This window comes from Chlorocebus sabaeus, chromosome 19, assembly GCF_047675955.1.
Source record: "Chlorocebus sabaeus isolate Y175 chromosome 19, mChlSab1.0.hap1, whole genome shotgun sequence".
NCBI classification, from domain to species: Eukaryota; Metazoa; Chordata; class Mammalia; order Primates; family Cercopithecidae; genus Chlorocebus; species Chlorocebus sabaeus.
Genome location: NC_132922.1, coordinates 19,774,112 through 19,798,178, shown reverse-complemented (window position 1 = coordinate 19,798,178; position 24,067 = coordinate 19,774,112). Strand labels below are relative to the sequence as shown.

The following is a 24,067-nucleotide window of genomic DNA, read 5'->3' as shown; positions in this document are numbered from 1 at the left end:
GAGTCAGAACAGTGGTTGGCTAGGGGCTGGAAAGAACAGACAAAGCTGTTCCTTACGTGCCCAATATTTGTTCCCCACTCTCTTGCCACTAGTGTAACCACTTCATAAAGTTCTGGTCAAGGAGATGTATGTGGAACTGTTGGGTGACAGTTGGAGAAAGCCTCTTATAAGGGCTGGTTCATACTGTTTGCCCCTTTGGTCTTATCTTCCTCCATCCTGCCCTCTGAATATAAATGTGATGGCTGGATCCCTGGCTGCCACATTGGATCATGAGGACTACGGCTGTAGCCTAAGGTTGGAAGAGCTAGGAACTAGCTCCCTAACAACTCCATGAAGCTATCATACCAGCTCTGAACAGCTCACTGCTCTACTCCAGACTTCCTTTGTATGAGAGAGAGACATGGATGTCTCTCTTAGGTGAGCCACTACATTAGGCTGGGTTTTGTTTTGTTTTTACATTATTACAAAGGAATAACTGAGACTGGGTAATTTATAAAGAAAAGAGGTTTAATCGGCTCACGGTTCTGCAGGCTGTACAGCATGGCACCAATATCTGCTCAGCTTCTGGTGAGGTCTAAAGAACTTACAACGATGGCAGAAAGCAAAGTGAGAGCAGGCATGCCACATGGCAAGAAAGTGAGCAAGAGAGATGGGGGAGAAGGTGCCACACACTTTTAAGAAAGCAGATCTCACATGAACTCATCACCAAGGGGCTGCTACTAAGCCATGCCATTCATGACGGATCTGCCCCCATGATCCAAACAGCACCTCCCACCAGGCCCCACCTTCAACACTGGGGATTACACTTCTTTTTTTTTTTCTTTTTCTTTTTTTGAGATGGAGTCTTGCTCTGTGGCTCAGACTGGAGTGTAGTGGCTTGATCTCGGCTCACTGCAACCTCTGCCTCCCATGTTCAAGCAGTTCTCCTGCCTCAGCCTCCTGAGTAGCTGGGATTTACAGGCACGTGCCACCACACCTGGCTAATTTTTTTTTTTTTTTTTTTTTTTTTTAGACAGAGTTTTGCTCTTATTGCCCAGGCTGGGGTGCAGTGGCACGATCTCGGCTCAAGTGATTCTCCTGCCTCAGCCTCCTGAGTAGCTGGGATTACAGGTGTGCGCCACCATGCCCAGCTAATTTTGTGGTGGTGGTGTTGTTTGTAGAGGTGAGGTTTCTCCATGTTGACCAGACTGGTCTCAAACTCCTGACCTCAGGTCATCCACCTGCCTCAGCCTCCCAAAGTGTTGGGATTATAGGCATGAGCCACCGCTCCCCGCATCTATTTGCATTTTTAATACAGACAGGGTTTCACCATGTTGGTCAGGCTGGTCACGAACTCCTGACCTCAAGTGATCCACCCGTCTCGGCCTCCCAAAGTCCTGGGATTACAGGCATGAGCCACCGTGCCCGCCCTAGGGATTACATTTCAACAGGAGATTTGAAGGGGACAGATATCCAAACCATATCAGCACTATCATTTGGAGGTTTTCTCACACATGCAGTTGAACCTGTTCTCACTGCCCAACAGCCCAGTGAGGTTAGTAGTATAGTACCATTACTGTTGTACAGAATAGTCACATAGCTGGAAATCGGGAGAGCCTGGGTGTGAATCCCAAGTCATGAGGGTTGTTGAGGGCATTCCTTCCATGGAGGTGACTGGGCACACATCACTGTCTTCTCATGTCCAGTTCCTGGAGTCCCCAGACAGCACAGTTCATTATCACAGGACTAAGGGAGTCACAATCATAGCCCCAATAGTTGAGCCCTCACCCACATGATGTCATTGACCTCTCTGCCGCAGAGAATGGGAGGTGGAGTCGCTTCCCTATTTTACACCTGAGAGAATTGAAGCTGAGGGTGCTGAATTCACTTACCCAGAGTCACAGAGTTAGGAAAGGGCACAACTGGGGTTTGAACCAGGGGCCCCTGCCAGCAAAGCCCACTTTCTTAAGCCCTCAGCCACATGACTAGCTCAGAAGCCATGGAGCCGAATTTTCCATGAGACTCTGAGACCTCCTTTACATCCTCTGGAAATGACTGGCCAGCCTTTATTTGGTCTTGAACTCCTGACCTCAGGTGATGCACCCCACCTCGGCCTCCCGAAGTACTGGGATTGCAGGCATGAGCCACCACGCCCAGCCACTATTCCATTTATGTCAAATGTCTTGGTGGGGAGCGGTGGCTCACACCTATAATCCCAGCACTTTGGGAGGCCAAGGCAGGCGGATCACCCGAGGTCAGGAGGCCAAGGCCAGCCTGGCCAACATGGTGAAACTCTGTCTCTACTAAAAATACAAAAATTAACCAGACGTGATGGCGGGCACTGTAATCCCAGCTACTCAGGAGGTGGAGGCAGGAGAATCACTTAAACCCAGGAGGCGGAGGCTGCAGTGAGCTGAGATCACGCCATTGCTCTCCAACCTGGGTGGCAAGAGCTAAACTCCATCTCAAAAAAAAAAAAAAAAAATGTCCAGAAAAGGCAAATCCATATAGACAGAAAGTAGATTGGGGTGCCTGGGGCTGGGGTGGGAGTGGGAATTGACTTGAAAATGGTTATTTGTTAGGGGGTTGGAAAGGGTCTGAATGTTCTAAAACTACTAGTGGTTGCACAACTTTATACATTTACTAAAGAAATCACTGAACTATATACTCACAATGAATGAGCTACATATTGTCTTAATTATGGCTCAGTGAAACAGTTTTGTTGTTGTTATTGTTATTATTGTTTTTTGAGATGGGTTCTCACTCTGTCACCCAGGTGGTAATGCAGTGGCAGTATCTCTGCCCACTGCAACCTCCACTTCCCAGGCTCAAGTGAACCTCCCACCTCAGCCTCCCCAGTAACTGGGACCACACGTGTGCGCCACCACACCCGGTTAATTTTTGTATTTGTTGTAGTGACAGGGTTTCACCATGTTGCCCAGGCTTGTCTAGAACTCCTGAGCTCAGGTGATCCACCCACCTAGGCCTCCCAAAGTGCTTGGATTACAAGCATAAGCCTCTGTGCCCAGCCAAAACAGTTTTGTGAAAAGGAGATTGAGACTGGATGCGGTGGCTCATGCCTGTAATCCCCGCACTTTGAGAGGCTGAAGCAGGCAGATGACTTGAGATCAGGGCCAACGTGGTAAAACCCCCATCTCTACTAAAACATACAAAAATTAGTTGGGCGTGGTGGCACATGCCTGTAATCCTAGCTACTTGGGAGACTGAGGCAGGGGAATCACTTGAACCCAGGAGGTGCAGGTTGCAGTGAGCTGAGGCCATGTCAGTGCACTCCAGCCTGGGCAACAAAGAAAGACTCCATCTCAGGAAAAAAAAAAAAAAAAAGTAAAAAAAGAGATTGATATGAGAAAAAGAATAACACATTAAGTGAAAAAAAAAAAAAAAAAGCAGAATGCCAAACAAAATATACCATAATTCCTTTTTATGTAAAAAGGAAAAACCTCCATAGGAACATGAGTACATATACTAATAAATGCAGACAAACCTGTCGTGAAAGCTCTACCCCATCCTTTTGGGAAAGGGAGCAGGAATGGGTGGCTGGAAAGGGGGACATTTACTTTACAGTGAAAGTTAATTATTTGGGTAATTTTTTTAATTAAAAAAAAAAAATCTAGCCCCCAGAAAGAAAAGAGGCTGGGTGCCGTCGCTCATGCCTGTAATCCCAGCACTCTGGAGGTCAAGCTGGACAGATCACTTGAGTCCAGGAGTTCAAGACCAGCTGGGGCAACATGGTGAAAACTTGTCTCTTAAAAATAATAATAATAATACTAAAATTAAGAAAAGAAAAAAAAATGCAAAAGATAGCAGTAGAGACTGCACTCCATCCCCAGCGCCTTCTTTTGTAATTATTGAAACCACGGATTTAGGGAATTGGTATTTTGAAGAAGTTAAAATGTGTGGCTGTGTCTAGACATAGGAAGGACTTAAGGAATGATCTAGTCCAGTATATTTATTCTATAGGTGAGGAAACTGAGGTCCAGGGCGGGACTGGGGCCTGTTCAATGCCAGAGCTCATTGGGCCTGGGCTGGAGTCCAGGTCTCAGACGAAGCTCCCAGCTCTGCCCCCGCACTGCACTCTGCACAAATTGTTTCGTGTCTCCAGGAAAGGGGAGTTTATAAATTTGGCCACATTTTGGAACAACAGAGCCATAAATGGACATGACCGAGGGAGGCTGGGAGGTATCTGACCTTTGAGGCTGGGGGCGGGGATGGGAAGAGAGGACAGGGCAGGCAGGCTCAGCCACAGCCCAGATTCCTGCATCCAGGGGAAAATAATGTGGAGAAAGGAGCCATTCCAGGGGGAGGCTGAAGTGAAGCTGGTGAATGTGGAGGGCCAGGCCAACCAGGTTCAAACACCGGCCTCCGCCCCCACCCCCACCACGTACAGACTTTGGGTAAGTGCCTTCACCTCTCTGAGCCTCAGTGGTCACCAAACCTAGTGAATGGCAAGGATATCTGGCAAGTGTGTGAAAATGGCAGATGGCCAGGCCCCAACTCCAACTTACGGAGAATCAGACTCTTCTAGGACGGGGCTGGGATACTCTGATATAGCTAGTGAACTGGAGTTCAGGAGTCAGTGACATTCAGGCACTTCAAACAGGCTTTGCACATCATTATTATTTTATTATTATTATTATTATTGAGATGGAGTCTTGCTCTGTCACCTAGGCTGGAATGAGGGGCACAATCTCGGCTCACTGCAAGCTCCACCACTGCAAGCTCCACCTCCCAGGTTCAAGCGATTCTCCTATGTCAGCCTCCCAAGTAGCTGGGATTACAGGCACACACCACTATGCCTGGCTAATTTTTTGTATTTTTAGTAGACACAGGGCTTCACTATGTAGCTCAGGCTGATCTTGAACTCCTGACCTCAGGTGATCCACCCGCCTCGACCTCCCAAAGTGCTAGGATTACAGGCATGAGCCACCGTGCCCGGCAACTGGTTTGTTCTTTTTTTGAAACAGGGTCTCACTTTGTCACCCAGGCTGGAGTACAGTGGGTCAATCACACCTCTTTGCAGCCTCGACCTCCCAGGCTCAAGTGGTCCTCCTGCCTCAGCCTCCCCAGTAGTTAGGACTACGGGCATGCACCACCACACCTGGCTAGTTGTTTTTTTTATTAGACACTCCGTCTCACTATGTTGTCCAGGCTGATCTTGAACTCCTGAGCTCAAGCGATCCTCCCGCCTCAGCCTCCCAAAGTGTTAGGATTACAGGCATGAGCCACCACACCCAGCCCCAAAATCCTTATTTTGATTAGACTCTGTTGCCTGTATGGAAATCCAGACTGCATAGCCTGGCATTCAGGACTTCACAGCAACCTCCTGAACAGTCATAAACTTCATACACTTCCTGACCATCCCTCATCCCTCAATTCCTTCAACAATCACATGGAGAGTGCCCTCTCCGCAGCCCCAGATAAAATCGGGTCTCTGCTCTCCCTGGGGGTCCTAAGTGGGAATAAATTAAATTCCACACCCCAAGGTTTTCTTGTTTTTCCAAACACTTTCTTGCTCACACCTTTGAACCCCACTTTCATAGGGGAAAACCCACCAACAACCCCTCCCACCTAAAGCTTTCCTGGTTCTCTGCACCCCCTGGCTGAGTCACCATTTACTGTGGGTTCTACCCTTCTCATGAATGAATGAGTGAGTGAGTGAATGAATGAATCCCAACTAACTTCCCTCTGGTCCCTAGCACTCAGTTTGTGGCCAATAATGTTTGTTGAAATATAATGGAATATGGATTTTCTAAGCCAGTTTTGATCTGAATGCAGCAAACACTGAGAAACAGTGTCAGTTGACAAACATTTATTGAGTAGCTACTATGTGCCTGGCACGTGGAAACAAAGCAGATCATTCCACATATAGTAAGAGTTACAAGTGCTACGGGAGAGAGAGAGACTGAGAGGTGCTGTTTCGTATGGAATGGTCAGGGAAGCCCTTTGGAGGAGGTGGCATTTGAGCTGGAGACCTGAAGACTGAGACAGGTGGCCTGCAGAGCCCTGGAAGGGTGACTTGATTTGGGTTTGAGCAGAGCTTTCTGACTTCTGGGTGGTGAATGGAGGTGGGGTGGAGGCTGTGGCCAGAGCCAAGTGACATGATGAACAGTGTTGTGGAGAGGTGGGGCCCAGCCACGTGAAGACAGACACCACAGGGGGGCTCTGCTGCTTGGGTGGGATCCCCGGCCTTCTTCCAAGCTTTACATTATTTGATTCTCTGAGCCTTATCGTGTTTTAAACACACACACACAAGCAAGTAAAGAAAACCACCCCCGCCCCCCCCCCGCCAGCCTCAGAAGTTGGCTAAAGCCCGCAGGGTTGTTTGTTTGTTTTGTAAAAAATATGTTTTCCACTGAATCTTCAGTTTTTTGTTTCCAGCAGCTGGCACCTATCCAAGGGAACAAGCTAGCTGGGACAAACAGGGCTTCCGTCCCTCTGTCATTGTCCTCTGGATCACAGCTCGTGGCCGCTAAGAGGGTCATTTCCTGTGGCCGAGAGGCAGGGCCGAGAAGGTGAAGTGTGGGGGCCAGGCCTTCCCACGGATGCAGCTGGGTCAGCTGCATTTCCCCAGAGGACACTGCTTCAGGGGAGGGGGTGGGCAGGAGAAAGGCAGCCCCTGAGGTCAGGCTTGCAGCTCTGGCCCAGCAGTTCAATATTAAGTCAGTTACTTGAGGTTTAACAACACCACGGAGCAAGGCTCCCAGGCTAGCCCTCAAGAAGAGCCTATTGCACAGATATTGGAAAGTCATTTGTTTTGTTTGTTTGTTTTGAGACAGAGTCTCGCTCTGTCACCCAAGCTGGAGTACAGTTGCGCGATCTCGGCTCACTGTGCCATCACTTGAACCCCCTCTGCCTCCCGTTTCAAGCAATTCTCATAGCCTTAGCCTCCCAAGTAGCTGGAATTGCAGGCTTGCACCACCATGCCCAGCTAATTTTTGCACTTTTAGTAGAGACAAGGTTTCACCATGTTGGCCAGGCTGATCTCGAACTCCCAACTTCAGGTGATCTCCCCGTCTCGGCCTCCCAAAGTGCTGGGATTACAGGTGTGAGCCGCAGCACCTGACCTGGAAAGTCACTTGTTTGGGATGAGAGGTACCCAGCCCATACACAAGATGGTCGGGGCACATGATTTGAAAACCCATCAAATTCAGGTCACATGACCTGAGAATGAGGTGAGACTGAACTGTGTCTGGAAGACAGAAAAGCCCTTCCCCCACTATAGACCAGAGCAGGGGGCTCCAGGCATGGGGACCACTGAATTCCATGTCTCTGCAAGCCACATATATACCAAAATTCTGTTGAATTTCTAGGCTGAGCCCCTCCTGGTTATAATCTGGTTTCTCAAACTGGCTCTCTGTCCCCAGAAAGAGGAAGAATGGTGCTGGGGCAGTGTCCAGCCCATATCCATCTAACTCCTCACACACTGATATTGTTTGGCTGTGTCCCCACCCAAATCTCAACTTGAATTGTATCTCCCAGAATTCCCATGTGTTGTGGGAGGGACCCAGCGGGAGGTAATTGAATCATGGGGGCCGGTTTTCCCATGCTATTCTTGTGATAGTGAATAAGTCTCATGAGATCTGATGGGTTTATCAGGGGTTTCTGCTTTTGCTTCTTCCTCATTCCTCTTGCTGCTACCATGTATGAAGCGCCTTTCACCTTCCACCATGATTGTGAGGCCTCCCCAACCATGCGGAACTGTAAGTCCAATTAAACCTCTTTTTATTCCCAGCCTTAGTATCTTTTTATCAGCAGCGTCAAAACAGACTAATACACACACCTATGAGTTTTACATCAGGATCATGTGCCTTCCTCTCAGGCCATTCAGCCTCACTTATAACCTCCAGTCACCATGGCCCACTTCAGACTCCTCCTTCCTGCCTCAGGGCCTTTGCCCATGACTTCCTTTGCCTGGATCTCAAGTCAAAGTGCTCAAGACACCCTAAACTTTTCCTCTCAGAGCTAACTCCCAACTGACAATAGTGATTTGTGTAGTCATTCACATGATATTGTCTTCCTCCAAAGCACCATTGAAGACATTCTAAAAAGCGAGACAGGCACAGTGGCTCATGCTTATAATCCCAACTATTTGGAAGGCCGAGGCAGGAGGATTGCTGGAGCACAGGAGTTTGAGACCAGCCTAAAAAACATAGTGGGACCTTGTCTCTACAAAAAAAAAATAAAGAATAAAAAAATTAGCCAGGTGTGGTGGTGTATACCTGTTGTCCCAGCTACTCAAGAGGCTGAGGCTGGACGATTGCTTGAACCTGGGATGATCACTTGAGCCCAGGAGGTGGAGGCTGCAGTGAGCCATGATCATGCCACTGCACTCCAGCCTGGGTAACAGAGTGGGACCCTGTCTCAAAAAAAATTAAAAAGCGAGAAAAAGCAAAAGAGAGTGAGTGGTTGGTTTTTATGGACCAAGCCTGAAAAGAGCACATGTCCCTTCTGCTCACATTTCATTGGCTGGAATCAGTCACATGGTCCCCTAACAGCAAGGTAGGCTGGGAAATGTGGTCTAGTACAGTGTTGAGGAGGATGTGGACCACAGTGGGGTAAGGTGGTTCCTTAAAATGAGAAGAAAGGGGTGATGGGGGCCTGGACAGGCAAAAGGCCCACTATGCACTCCACATGGCCTCCATAACCCTACTCAGGGAGGGGAAGGTGTGTCTCCTGGGCCTCTGTCTGCCTTTTCCAGTGGATGGAAAACTCATTAGTGGTCAGCCTCTGGAGCAGATACCACCCATATGCCCCTGATGATACCTCTACCCGTCAAAGGCTTCTTACTGAGAATGTAACTGCTTGACTGTGTTGTTCTGACCTCGGGAGCACACTTGGGCCTCTCCTCGGGCAAGCAGGAAGGCTGAGTCCCAGAAGCATCCCTCAACCAGTGAAGGATGAGATGTTGGTGGCTAGATACTCCAGCTGCCTTGCTCCTTGGTTGGGATGAGTGTCTCTGAGCTTTCCCTAGTGGGGTTGAGCTGCAGTTGCCTATTGCAGTATGCTTTCAATGTATTTATTGAATTTATTGGCTGCTTTCCTTTCCCCATCCCCACTGCCCTGCAGGGGATTCCCTGGGACCACCTCCCAGACAGATCACTTGAACTTAAATACTTGTCTTAGGGTCTGCTTATGGGAGGACCCAAACAAAGGCAGCTCCCTAACGGCAGGGACAAGGGACAGTGACGTGGACTCTTCTCCCCTACCTCCTGTCTTGTGCTTCATGCACACACAATCATTCTTTTTTTTTTTTTTTTTTTTTTGAGACAGGGTCTCACTCTGTTATTGAGGCTGGAGTGCAGTGGTGCGATTTGGCTCACTGAAACCTCGACTTCCCAGGCTAAAACAACCCTCCCATCTCAGCCTTTCAGGTACCTGGGACTACAGCCACGTGCCACCACACCTGGCTAATTTTTTGTATTTTTTGTACAGATGGGGTCTCACTGTGTTGCCCAGGCTGGTCTCAAACTCCTGGGCTCAAGTGATCAGCTCACCTTGGCCTTCCAAAATACTGAGGTCACAGGTGACAGCCACTGTGACTTGCCAATCATTCTTTTTTTTTTTCTTTTTCTTTTTTGAGACGGAGTCTCGCTCTGTCGCCCAGGCTGGAGTGCAGTGGTGTGATCTTGGCTCACTGCAAGCTCCGCCTCCCGGGTTCACGCCATTCTCCTGCCTCAGCCTCCCGAGTAGCTGGACTACAGGTGCCCGCCACCACGCCCGGCTCATTTTTCGTATTTTTAGTAGAGACGGGGTTTCACCATGTTAGCCAGGATGGTCTCGATCTCCTGACCTCGTGATCCGCCTGCCTCGGCCTCCTTCATTCTTTCTTATTACTGTTTAGAAACACACAAAACACATGTCAAAGGGTTGATCATCTTGGCTAGAACTGCTGCAGACTTACCAGGGAGAGGACCTCACGCACTTGGGAGAAAAAGCCTTGGAGGATTTATCTACTCTTCCTGTTTCTTTCCCACACACAGGAAATCCTGGGCAGGCAGAGCTTCCTGACCCAGGGGGAGCTGGTAGCAGCGTTGGGTCAAGAATCGCTTCCTGAAAGGAAATGTTTGGGTTGTCCTAGGGAATCCACACTGCCTTCCTCACAGCCTAGAGAAAGGGAAAGTTCAAAGTTCTGGATTCTAATCTCCACTCTGCCACTGGTCTCCTATGCTATTCTAGGCTGTGCCTTCCCCACCCTAGGGCCTTAGATTATCATCTATGAAGTACAGAGATAACAGAATAAATGCTCTGGGGTATCTTAGAATTGCTACATTCTGGCTTTGCACAATGGCTCACACCTGTAATCCCAGCACCTTGGGAGGCTGGGGTTACTATCTCAAACTTTCTGTGGGTCAGGTATTGGGAATGGCTTAGTTAGGTGATTCTAGCTCAGAATCTCTGAGTTGATTTGTGGCCAGGTTTTTTTTTTTTTTTTAATTGGTTTTTTTGTTTGTTTGTTTGTTTGTTTTGAGATGGAGTCCCCCTCTGTCTCCAGGCTGGAGTGGCGTGCTGCGATCTCGGCTCACTACACCCTCCACCTCCCAGGTTCAAGCGATTCTCCTGCCTCAGCCTCTGGAGTAGCTGAGACTACAGGTGCATGCCACCACGCCCAGCTAATTTTTGTATTTTTAGTAGAGACGGGGTTTACGGACTTACAGTTCCATAAAATCAGAGGTATAGCATGCCAGGTGGGGCCACAGGGAGAAGCACTAGCGTCAGTAGAAAGGCAGAAAAGAATAAGGAGAAGGCATAGCCACAGGTTTATTGTGGTTTCCACGGGAAAGGCAAAGCAGGGTGTGGTAAACAGTTTAGGACTGCCTAGTTTGAATCATTCCAGATAGCTGTGGGGAATAGGGGCTGTCCCTAGTTGCCCGGTACCTGGCCCTAGACTGATTTAGGGCAGGGTATATGAGAATTGGATAAAGGAGGTTGAGGGTATGGACTTGAAATTCATTGGTTTGTGTATAAAACGTGGGCTTACTCACAAGTTGTTCACTGTCTCTAGAAATTACCTACCCCTAAAAGCAGCAGTCTCTTTCCAGTCAGCAAGCCCTCCCTTAAATATGTCAAAAACAACATAAAATATGAGAAAATGTCCAGTGTGACATAGATTTAATATAAACAGTGGTGCATTAATACATCCCAAAAGAAGTCCTAGATGGGCTGTTTTTATCCCTTAAAACACACACACACACACACGGAAACACGCACACTCGAAGAAAATGAAAAATGGTGGGGGTCAGTGGCTCACATCTCTAATCCCAGCACACTTTGGGAGGTTGAGGCAGGAAGATCACTTGAGCCTGAGAGTTCAAGACCAGTCCGGACAACATAAGGAGACCCCCATCTCTACAAAATATTTTTAGGCTGGGTACAGTGGCTCACACCTGTAATCCCAGCACTTTGGGAGGCTGAGGTGGGCAGATCATGAAGTCAAAAGATCAAGACCATCCTGGCCAACATGGTGAAACACCGTCTGTACTAAAAATACAACAAGTAGCTGGGCGTGGTGGCACGCGCCTGTAGTCCCAGCAACTTGGGAGACTAAGGCACGAGAATCGCTTGAACCTGGGAGGCAGAGGTTGCAGTGAGCCAAAATCACACCACTGGCAACACAGCAAGACTCTGTCTCAAAAAAAAAAAAAAAAAAAAAAAAAATTATCAGGCATGGTGGCAGGTGCCTGTAATCCCAGCTACTTGGGAGGCTAAGGCAGGAGAATTGCTTGAACCGGAGGTGGAGGTTGTAGTGAGCTGAGATTGTGCCACTGCACACAAGCCTGGGTGACAAGAGCGAAAACTTGGTCTCAGAAAAAAAAGAAAAATGTTTTTAAATTAGCCAGGCATGGGAGTGGGTGCAGTGGCTAACACGTGTAATCCCAGCACTTTGGGAGGCCGAGGCGGGCAGATCACCTAAGGCTGGGAGTTCACGACCAGCCTGGCCAACATGGCAAAACCCTATCTCTACTAAAAATACAAAAATTAGCCAGGCCTAATGGTGTACATCTGTAATTCCAGCTACTCGGGAGGCTGAGGCACAAGAATCACCTGAACTTGGGAGGTGGAGGTTGCAGTGAGCCGAGATTGTGCTACTGCACCCCAACCTGGGTAACAGAGCGAGACTCTGTCTCAAAAAAAAAAAAAAATTTGCCAGGCATGGAGGTGCATGCCTATAGTCCCAGCTACTCAGGAGGCTGAAAGGAGGCTCACTTGAGCCCCAAAGTTCCAGGCTGCAGTGAACCATGATCATGCCACTGCACTCCAGGCTGGGCAACAGAGCAAGACCCTGTCTCTTAAAAAAAAAAAAAAAAGAAGAAGAAACTGTGCACAGTGGCTCACACCTATAATCCCAGCACTTTGGGAGGCTGAGGCAGGCAGGCCACGAGGTCAGGAGTTCGAGACCAGCCTGACCAATATGGTTAAACCCCATCTCTACTAAAAATACAAAAATTAGCTGGGCGTGGTGGCGCACACCTGTAATCCCAGCTACTCAGGAGGCTGAGGCAGGAGAATTGCTTGAACCCAGGAGGCAGAGGTTGCAGTGAGCCGAGATTGTGTCACTGCACTCCAACCTAGGTGACAGAGTGAGACTCCGTCTCAAAAAAAACAAAAGAAAAAGAAAGAAGAGAGGAAGGAAGGGAGGAAGAAAGGAAGGAAGGAAGGGAGGGAGGGAAGGAAAAGGAAAGAAGACAGAGAGGAAGAAAGAGGAAGAAAGGAAAGAAAGAAAAGAAAGAGAAAGAAAGAAAGAGAAAAAGAAAACAGAGAGAGAAAAAAAGAAAATAAAAATATTAATATAGGCATATCTCTGGTTTATGCTGTTGTCAGAATGTTGGCCCACGCTGCAGTCATTCAAAGGCTTGCCTGGGTCTAGAGCCACTTTTAAGGTGCTCACTCATGTGCCTGGCAAGCTGGGGCTAGCTGTTGATGGGAGGACTTACTTTCTCCCCATGCAGGCCTCTCCATAGGGCTACTGAGTATCCTTACAACATGGCAGCAGGCTTCCCCTAGAATGAGTAATTTAAGAGAGCAAGGCAGAAGCAACAATGGTTTTTATGAGCTGCCCTCAGAAGTCACTCTTTGAAATGAATCACTAAGTCCAGCCTACTTTCAAGGGGAAGGGATGAGTCTCCACCTTCTGAAAGGAGAGATGTCAAGGAACTTGCAGGCATAACTTAAAACCATCAGATCTGCTGGGCCCAGTGGCTCATGCCTGTAATCCTAGCACTTTGGGAGGCCAAGGCAGGAGGCTCACTTGAGGCTAGGAATTTGAGATCAGCCTGGGCTGATCAGATGGGACATAGTGAGATCCCATCTCTACACAATTTTTTTTTTTTTTTAATTAGCCAGGTGTGGTGGCATGCACCTGTTGTCCCATCTACTGGGCAGGCTGAGATGGGAGGATCTCAGCCACAAGTTCAAGGCTGCCATGAGCTATGATCACATCACTGCACTCTAGCCTGGACAACAGAGTGAGACCCTGTCTCTATAAAAATAATAATAATAATAACCATCAGATCATTTCTTACTACAAGGGAGTCAGGGAAAACAACAGAGAACAGGATTGTCATGACTAGCTTAGACCAATCACAGTTCACCAACTGGGACACACTGCCGCCACAGACAGAAATCAGGGCTCAGTTATCAAGGAAGGAGAAGGAAGGTTAATGGGGAGGCAGTCAAGAGTATCTGCCACAGTCAGGATGATGCAGGAGGAAAATAGGGTTGCTCGATAAATGTATATCCTGATACTCCATGGGACGTAAACTAAAACGTTGTTTATCTGAACTCAAATTCAACTGGGTGTCCTACATTTATATTGGCTCAATTTAGTATCCCTAAGTGAGAAATAAGCTTCAGCAGCCATTGCAGGAAGTCAGCAAGGACGGGGACTTCTTTGGAAAGAGAAACAAAAGAAGACCTGGGGTGATCTGGGGAGGAGAGGCAAGTCATTGGGACAGAAAAAGAGGAGGTGGCCAGGCACAGTGGCTCAGACCTGTAATCCCAACACGTTGGGAGGCCGAGATGGGCAGATCACTTGAGTCCAGGAGTTGGAGACCAGCCTGGGCAATGTGGCAAAACCCAGTCTGTACTAAAAGCACAAAAACTAGCTGGGTGTGGTGGGACATGCCTATAGTCCCAGCTACTCTGGAGGCCGAGGTGGGAGCATCACCTGAGCCTGGGAGGTCAAAGCTGCAGTGGGCTGTGATCACACCACTGCTCTCCAGCCCGGGCAACAGAGTGATATAGTCATACCCTGCAGTCCAACCTGGGCAACAGAGCAATACCCTGTCTCAAAAAAAGAAAGACAGGAGATTGGGGAGGTTGAGGTCTCTCGTTTTCTTATTCCCTGCTGCCACCCCAACACCACATATAGACTCCGCCATCACCACCACAAAAAAAGTGTCCACATTTTTTTTTTGTTTTGAGACAGAGTCTTGCTCTGTCGCCCAGGCTGGAGTGCAGTGACACCATCTCGGCTCACTGCAACCTCTAACTCCAGAGTTCAAGCAATTCCCCTGCCTCAGTCTCCTGAGTAGCTGGGATTACAGGCGCCCGCCACCATATCCAGCTAATTTTTGTATTTTTAATAGAGATGGGGTTTCACCATGTTAGCCAGGCTGGTCTCAAACTTCTGACCTCAAGTGATCCGCCTGCCTCAGCCTCCCAAAGAGCTGGGATCACTTGTGTGAACCACTGTGCCTGGCCCCTGCCCCGCATTTGTTTTTTTTGTTTTTTTTTTTTTTTTTTTTTGGAGATGGGGTCTCACTCTGTCTCCCAGGCTGGAGTGCAATAGCCAATCACAGCTCACTGCAGCCTCAACCTCCCAAACTCAGGTGATCTTCCTACCTCAGCCTCCTGAGTAGCCAGGACCATGGGCACGCACTACCATGCCCAGCTGATTTTTACAATATTTTTGTAGAGACGGGGTCTCCCTATATTGCCCAAGCTGGTATGTTCATTCTTCATCTCAAAACATAGCCAGGAAACTCTAGCCAGGAGCACTTCTCTTTCCAACACCCTGAAAAACAGCTCATAAAGCTGAAATGGGGGCTGAGGGGCGTGCTGCAAAATGCATCCCAGCGGTATGGGAACTGGGAGCCTCACTACGTGACCTCAGGCAAGGCCCTTCCCTCTCTGGGCCTCCTTTTCCTTGGCTGTATAATGAGGGATTGATCTAAATTGTCTCCGAGGGCCCTGTTACTTGGACTATGTGTCTCCCTCCCAAAAGGAAAAACTAGAGGGAACCAAAAAGATATGGGTGGTTTCTCTTGTTCCATCTCCAAGCCCCAAATTTGGACGAAAATGTCCAGTGTGACATAGATTTAATATAAACACTGGTGCATTAATACTCACAAATACCCCAAAAGGAGTCCCAGATGGGCTATTTTTATCTCTTAAAACACACACACACACAGAAACAGACAACACTCCAATCCCCGTCATCCGCACTGGGTCAGTATCTCCAGTCGGTTTTTACGAGAAGAGAGAGTTGCAGTTAAAGGGAACTAATTAAACAGCTTTGATTTGGGGCGGGAAAGAGGCTGTCGAAAGCCTCCTCGCTGGGCATGATGTCACCACAATTGTGCATTTCTCATGACCCAAGAATGTGAATGTGTTTGCACTGCACATCAGAGCCAGAGCCGGTGATGCAAGCACAGCCTGGTAAACAGGCCCCAGACAGGCAGGCCCTGTGAGGAGCTGTGGTGCAGAGGCCTGGCAGGGCCCCAGCTAGTGTTTAACTCCTTCCTGGCAGAACTGGCTGCTGGGCCAAGGTTTGGTCAAGGGGCCTTCTCCACCCAGTCCCTGCTTCTCTCTGAGGCACAGTCCCTGTTAGTGGCAAGCCCTCAATCTGGAGACACCAAGACCTGCATTCCCACCCACCTGCATGTTTTGCTTGCTCGGGAGCCTGAGATAGGTGACTGTCTGGTCCCGAGTCTTAGTGTCTCGGTTTTCTTATCTGTACAATGGGAAGAGGAATCAGGCCCTCAGTCTCATACCTGCAGCTCCACGTCCAGAAAATTCAGACAACCAAACGCTTTTCTGCACACTTAGTGAAAACTTATTCAGGAGCAATATCTGACCTGGATTGACTGAGGCTGTGCAATCTGTTCATTTCACTTAGAGTCAATACTCACAATTCGAGCTACAGAAATATTCGTATGTTTCATTGGAGACGGATGGATCCAGACTCCACTGGATCACCTTTTAAAGTCTAAAAAAATTCCTGAATTCTCAGGCTGGGAGCAGTGGTTCATGCCTGTAATCCCAGCACTTCGGGAGGCCAAGGCGGGAGGATCACTTGAGCCCAGGAGTTTGAGGTTGCAGTGAGCCATGACTGTGCCCCTTCACTCTAGCCTGAATAACAGATTGAGACCCTGGATCAAAAAAAAAAAAAAAAAGAATTCTGAAACCTATCCAGCCACAAGTGTGTTGATCAGGTCTCATGGACCTGAGGCACCTGCCTCTAGCCTGTTGGGAGACTTACAGGGCGACTGCCTTCTGCTAGAATGTCAGCCCCCAAGGACAGGGCTTAACTCTGTTCCCAATGTGTCCCCAGCAGCCAGTGCAGTACCTGGCACGTAGCAAGCACCCAAACAATAGTTCTTGAATCTTTAACTGAAGTTATTCATCCCCCATACATGCCATGGTGATGAGTATGGGAAACTGAGGCCCAAGCCTCTGAGCTGGCCTGCCCTGGATCTTTTCCCACAGATGATGTTCTGACTTTCCCCAAAAAAGGTAGCTGTTCACATTTCTCTGCCAGCAGCTCACCAACAGCTTGATGACCCCCCTCCAACATTCCAGGGCAGCTGGCTGGTTTTGCGGGCACCGATTAGTTTTCTTTGGCCAAAGGTTCAGCCGATTAAAAGGGGGGGGCGCCCATGCATTAAAGCTGGGGGTGGGGAATGGGCAGTCACAGAGTAGAGTAGGGGCTGAAGGTGTCATTAAAGCTTAGGCGGGGGGAGTGGAAATAGAATCTGCTAACTGGCCTGAGACTAAGAACCAATCCCCGGATTCTTCCAGAGGACTGTGAATGTGCTAGTCAGGCTCTGCCTTAATCCTGAAGCTGGAGAATTATCCAGACCCATGCAGAGCTGCCAGGAAGAAAAAAAGCCTCCCCAGTGTGGTCTGCCCTACCCCCACCTGCCATGGGGCCCTGAGAAACTCCCTTTTCCTCTCTGGGCTTCAGCATGATGGAGTTGGAGAATCCAGGACAGTGGATCAGAGCTCCTGAGATCATGGACTTAGACTCAGGTTCAGGCCCAGACTCTTCCTCTTGCTGGGCAAGGAGCTAGGGCAAGTAAATTTCAAGCCTTAGCTATCACATCTATAAAATGGCACTAAGTTATAGGGATATTATCCAGATGAATGTATCTGGTACATAGTAGCAATAAAAAAGACGTTAGCTGGCCAGGCACGGTGGCTCACGTCTATAGTCCCAACACTTTGGGAGGCCAAGGAGGAGAGATCACTCAAGGCCAGGAATTGGAGACCAGCCTGGCCAACACAGTGAAACCCTGTCTCTACCAAAAATACAAAAATTAGCTAGGTGCGGTGGTTTGTGTCTATAATCCCAGCTACATGGGAGGCTGAGACGGGAGAATTGCTTGAACCTGGGAAATGGAGGTTGAAGTGAGCCGAGATCGTGCCATTACACTCCAGCCTGGGCAACAGAGCGAGATTCTGTCTCACAAAAAGAGAAACATTAGCTAATATTACCCTCAGCATGGATACTCCTACCAGTCTGATGTTCTATTTTAGGCACTTAGTACCATAATAGCCTCATTGTTGGAGCACTCACTGTGTTCCAGGTACTACGCTAAGTGCTTCACAAGCGTTTTTTCATTTCGTCCTCCCAACATCTCTCAAATAGGTACTAGCACTGTCCTCATTACTCAGGGGAGAAGTCTGCGGTTCAGCGCGGTGAAGTGATTCCTCTAAGGCTGCATAACTTGTAAGTGGCAGAGCTAGGACCCGTCAGACTCTAAGCGCTTCATACCACACCTACAGGAAATATCTGGCAGCCAGTTCTTTTTTTTTTTTTTTTTTTCTTGAGACGGTGTCTTGCTCTGTTGCCCAGGTTGGAGTGCAGTGGACGGATCTCAGCTCACTGCAAGCTCCGCCTCCCGGGTTTACGCCATTCTCCTGCCTCAGCCTCCTGAGTAGCTGGAACTACAGGTGCCCACCACTTCGCCCGGCTAGTTTTTTGTATTTTTTAGTAGAGACGGGGTTTCACCGTGTTAGCCAGGATGGTCTCGATCTCCTGACCTCGTGATCCGCCCGTCTCGGCCTCCCAAAGTGCTGTGATTACAGGCTTGAGCCACCGTGCCCGGCCTCTAGCAGCCAGTTCTATGCTCAGTCTCTTGAAGCATGAGATTCCAGGCCCCGAATATGGCATGTGACTGTGGGCAGTATGGAGGCCTCAATTCTCCCATCTGAACCATGGGGAAGGGCCCCCCTGCCCTGAACCCTCCACAGGGCTGAGAGGAGGGCTCTGGAAACCTTGAAAAGAACTTTGCAGACTCTGAGCTGGGATGGGCACCCTCAAAGGCTTGGTTAGGAGGGAGACAAGAGAAAGAATTAATCCGCTTCCTGCCAAGGAAGCCAAGACCTGAAGGAGAAATGGTCCCTGTCCTCCTCCAGGGCCTGCCCCTTAGCATAGTTCCTCCCTCTGTTAGGAGTTGGGCAGAACCACCAGTGGTTAAGAACTTGGCCAAGTCTCAGCTCCACTCGTCTCTGGCTGTATGTTCTTTATACTTCCCCTCTCTGAGTGTCAGGCTTCTCAACTGTGAAATGGGGGTGATAATGATAACAGCCTTACCAGGACTGTAGTAAGGACAAGCCTTGGCCCATTGGTTCATTGTCTTAGCCTATTCCTGTTGTTATAACAAAATACCTCAGACTTGGTAATATATAAACAACAGAAATATGTTGCTCATAGTTCTGGAGGCCAAGAAGTCTAAGAACAACGTGTCAGTAGATTGGGTGTCAATGAGGGCCTGTTCCTCGTAGATGACGCCTTCTATGTGTCCTTACATGGTAGAAGGGGTGAACAAACTGCCTCAGGCTTCTTTTATAAGGGCACTAATCCCATTTATAAGGATGGAGCCTCATTAAGTGATAGCCCCCAAAAGCCCCACCTCTTAGTATCACCACATTACAATTACATTTCAACATATAAATTGGAGGAGACACATTGAGACTATACCACCCATTGATATTCATTGAATAATTATCTTTTTTTTTCCTTTTTTTTAAGATGGAGTCTAACTCTGTTGCCTAGGCTGGAGCACAATGGCATGATCTTGGCTCACTGCAACCTCTACCTCCTGGATTCAAGTGATTCTTCTGCCTCAGCCTCCGAAGTGGTTGGGATTGCAGGTGCACGCCACCACGCCTGGCTAATTTTTGTATTATTAGTAGAGACAGAGTTTCACCATGTTGGCCAGACTGGTCTCAAACTCCTGACCTCATGTGATGCACCCACTTCAGCCTCGCAAAGTGCTGGGATTACAGGCATGAGCCACCATGCCCACCCTGAATAATTATCTTTTGACACCTGGTCTGCAATTCTCATGGAGTTTCCAGTCTGGAAGAAGAATCTGTATGTAACGTGCTTGGCACAGATAGGTGCCCAATGGGTGGGTGGATGGATGGATGGATGGATGAGATGAGTGACTTACTGCAGGTCTCACAGTTATGAAGTAACTCCTCCTGATACCTCACACTGGCCACCAAAGACACATTAAGCACTGATTAGAGAAGTACTCCGTGGACCAAATTACATGAGTAAAGTCTTAGCATTAGGAATTATTGCAGCACTAGTCAGCAGAGTGGTGCAGCAGAAGCATGCGGGGCCCATAACCCAGAGGTCGATGGATTGAAATCATCCTCTGTTATGAATTTTACAGCTAAATGCACGCGAAAAAAAAAAAAAGTCCCTAGGAATTATTGCAGCATGGATGAGAGACACTCATTTTATGTTCTCTTTTACTACTTTTCCCAACAAGATCTGCCAGAGCCCCCTGGAGCAGAGCCAGGAGGTTGAGTAGGGAGTAGCGCCCCACAGCCCAGATGAGCAGGCAGGAGCAGGCCAAGCCTGAGGGTCGGGCCTCTGAGGGCCTGGTCTGGCCATATTTGGTTTTCAAGGAACTGGAAGGCTTCTCACCTCCTCTGCTGTCCAGGCACAGAAGCAAGGCCACCCACAGTTGCTGAGTCAGGGAGGCCCCTAGGGCAGGAACAGAGGCCCCACAATGGGGTAACTTGAACACAGTGGTTCAGAGCCTGGTCTCTTAATGTCAAGAAGATATGATGCCAGGAACAGTGGTGTGTCCCTGTGGTCCCCGCTCCTCGGAAGGCTGAGGCAGGAGGATAAGCCTAGGGATTCTTGAGCCCAAGAGTTCTAGGCTGTAGTGTGCTATATTGATCAAGAGTCTATGCTAAGTTCAGCTTCAGTATGGTGATCTCCTGTAAGCAGGGTTGTCTAAGGAGGGTTGAACAGGCCCAGGATGGAAATGGAGCAGGTCAAAACTGTGCTATCAGTGGTGGGATTGTGATTGTGAATAGCCACTGCATTCCACCCTGGACAACATAGTGAGACTCCGCCTCTAAAAGTAAATAGGCTGGGCGCAGTGGACTCACGCCTGTAATCCCAGCACTTTAGGAGGCCAAGGCCCCGCCCCCGGCCTGTTACCAACTCTTATGCAACCTTCAGTGCTCAGTGTAAGGTATCCAAAAAGTTACTTCCTGACTCTGAGACTTGGATTTCCAAATTAGGAAGCTGAGGCACAGAGGGTGAGATCACATTCAAGTAAGAGACAGAGCTAGAGGCCGGGCGCAGTGGCTCACACCTGTAATCCCAGCACTTTGGGAGGCTGAGGCAGGCAGAACACGAGGTCAGGAGTTCGAGACCAGCCTGACCAACATGGAGAAACCCCATCTCTACTAAAAATACAAAATTAGCTGGGCATGGTGGCGCATGTCTGTAATCCCAGCTACTCGGGAGGCTGAGGCAGGAGAATTGCTTGAACCGGGGAGGTGGAGGTTGCCGTGAGTCAAGATCACGCCATTGCACTTTACCCTGGGCAACTAGAGTAAAACTCCGTCTCAAAAAGAAAAGACAGAGCTAAGAAGTGCTTACAACTTCCTCACACTTATCTACATTTCCATTTCTTTTACTAAACCTTTTCCCCCTCAAATATACCCTATCGGCTTCTTTTTGTGTGTGTGTGTGTGTGTGTGTGTGATGGAGTCTTGCTCTGCCGCTCAGGCTGGGGTACAGTGGTGCGATCTTGGCTCACTGCAACCTCCACCTCCCAGGTTCAAGCAATTCTTCTGCCTCAGCCTCCTGAGTAGCTGGAATTACGGGCACACACAACCACACTGGGCTAATTTTTGTATTTTTAGTAGAAATGGGGTTTCACCATGTTGGCCAGGCTGGTCTGGAACTCCTGACCTCAAGTGATCCACCCACCTCAGCTTCCCAAAATGCTGGGATTACAGGCATGAGTCACCACACCCAGCCCCTAGCAGCTTCTATAACACAACACTGGGCGGCTGTCCCCTCCTTGCCGCCTCCTTCAGTTCCAAATTGCCACCAAAGCCTTATTCAACTCTTTGCAACAGCCCTGTGCAAAAGGTAGGCTAGATATCATCCCCATGTCACAGATGGGGAAATTGAGGCTCAGAGAAACGAAGCAAGTTGCTTGAGGCCTTGCAACCAGCAAGAGGAGAAAACATAGGTGGACAAGAGTGCTGTCTGACTCCCACTCCAGTGCTCTTTCCCCACCACAACGAGCTGACCCTCGACCTTTCCAGATGGGAGACTTCATCTCAACTCCCACACCTACACAGGAGATTCAGATTAAAGAGAAAATAAACGTGAGATCAATTTGAAAGGAAGGGCCCTGCAGGACTAGTAAGGTATTTTGCAAATAAGTAAAAAAATAAAAATAAAAGTAAAAAATAAGCCTTCTTTAAAAATCGTAAAATAATTGGGGGAATGAATAAGCTGTAACTGTTCTAAATCAGATCGTATTCCTACGAGACGCAGGAGACCAGAACAGCTCTCTACAGCCATTAGCTCATCTCACTCATTTACAAGGCTCTCTGCTGAGAGCCAAGAGGGGGCCCCCGCCCCGGAGGAATCATTACCTGGCCAGCACTTCACTGGGATTTCATGTCCCAGTAAAGTTTTTTCCTAAATTGGGGTACACAATCGCCAACATCTTGTTATTTGTCAAAGAATATTAAAAGGAAAAATAAATTGCTACTTTCTGCTGTTACCATCATCTCATAAAATCCAGTAACAAGGACTAATCCCAGAATTTGGCAATTTTAAAAATTACCTATGTAAGTGACTCACTATGTTGTCCTAGTTTTCTCATTAGCCTTGGACCAGTGAGAACTGTATCTAAGATGTGCATTTGGCAACCCTCAGATGAATAGGAGAGAGAAAACATGTACGCAAATAACTCAGAGTAGCTCATTGCAACTTGGGATGAAAGCCGCATAAAACTCTTCTAATTACCTTAATTAAAAAAAAAAAAGATTTATTGGAAGAGGGCTTCACCAGAAGATTTTTTGGATTCTGGGGGTTACGTAGTGAATAGGGATCAACAAAACAACCACTCTTGGCAAGGACAGAAAACTTCAAGAACACGCGGAATCAGCCCATTTGCATGTGCTTTCTCTCCTCTCTCTCTCTCTCTCCCCCCGACCCCCCATTCTGTGTCTTTGCTTCTCTCTGTGCGTTAGCTGTCTTCTCACTCTAGTTACAGACAGGGTTACTCCACGTGGCAGAGAACATGGTGGCTAATGTTACCAGAAAAACTCTGAACTGGTACAATGGCACAAGCCTTTAGTCCCAGCTACTTGGGAGGCTGAGGTGGGAGGATCGCTTGAGCCCAGGAGTTTCAGTCCAGTCTGGCCAACATAGCGAGTCTCTACCTCTAACTGGGGGGGAGGGCGCAGAGGGGACACTTTAGGCAAATTAAATTTAACAAAGTGTAACCGCAGAAAGAGCAATTCACAAATTCGGCGCCTTGCAGAACTAGAATAGCTTCATAGCAACACAGAGGCTGCCACAGGGTCAGATTACATTTATGGACAAGGAAAGTTACATACAGAAAACAGAAGTGAGGTACAGAAACAGCTAGACTGGTTAGGGTTGGCATTATTCGTATACTGTTTTAACTGTGGTCAGCCTGCAATTGGCTGAAACTCAGCAGCTGTGATTGGATGAGACCTAGCCACTTGTTACAAGAGTAGCTTACGGTCTGTTTACATACCTAGTTAGATTACAGTTCACAATGTATGGAGAAACCTTTAGACCCAAATTAATATACAACAGGTAAGGAGGAAGCTTTAGGCTAAACTTAACTCAGTTTCAGTGAGAAAGAAAAAAGAAAGCAACTGCCACAAAAGCAGGAAAGGTGTCTGATTGGCCCAGCTGGGTCAGATGTCTACCTCTGGACCAATCAACTGTGGGGTCTGTAACAACATGGAAGCTCCCATGAGAACTGCATGGTTGGAGTCAGAAGAGGAAGAAGCAGAACTGGGCAGGTGAACTGGGAAGAGAACACCATAGATGTCCACTATGGCGATGATAAATGCCATAATAGATGTGCACAAAAAATGTCATGGAAATTTAGGTGATGAAGACAAAATTTCTAGCTGTGCAGCTGGGTGGTCAGTCAGAGATTCTTGAAAGAGGTAGCATTGGAGCTGGGCCTTGAAGCCCAGAATCATCTGAAACATACAGAACTTCTTTTTTTTTTTTTTTTTTTTTTTTGAGACGGAGTCTCGCTCTGTCGCCCAGGCTGGAGTGCAGTGGCCAGATCTCAGCTCACTGCAAGCTCCGCCTCCCGGGTTCACGCCATTCTCCTGCCTCAGCCTCCCGAGTAGCTGGGACTACAGACACCCGCCACCACGCCTGGCTAGTTTTTTGTATTTTTTTTTAGTAGAGATGGGGTTTCACCGTGTTAGCCAGGATGGTCTCGATCTCCTGACCTCGTGATCCGCCCATCTCGGCCTCCCAAAGTGCTGGGATTACAGGCTTGAGCCACCGCGG

The 24,067-nt window shown here is 48.4% G+C and overlaps 1 long non-coding RNA gene across 2 annotated transcripts in view; it reads left to right on the top strand.

The window, feature by feature from the left end:
• Positions 1 to 3,911: 3,911 nt before the first annotated feature.
• Positions 3,912 to 24,067, top strand: part of LOC140709104 (uncharacterized) — a 34,780-nt gene continuing 14,624 nt past the window's right edge. For both annotated transcript variants that reach the window (XR_012089488.1, XR_012089489.1), the window contains exons 1-2: positions 3,912 to 4,394; positions 19,256 to 19,600. This is a non-coding gene — a long non-coding RNA (uncharacterized lncRNA). The remainder of the gene's footprint in view (positions 4,395 to 19,255; positions 19,601 to 24,067) is intronic.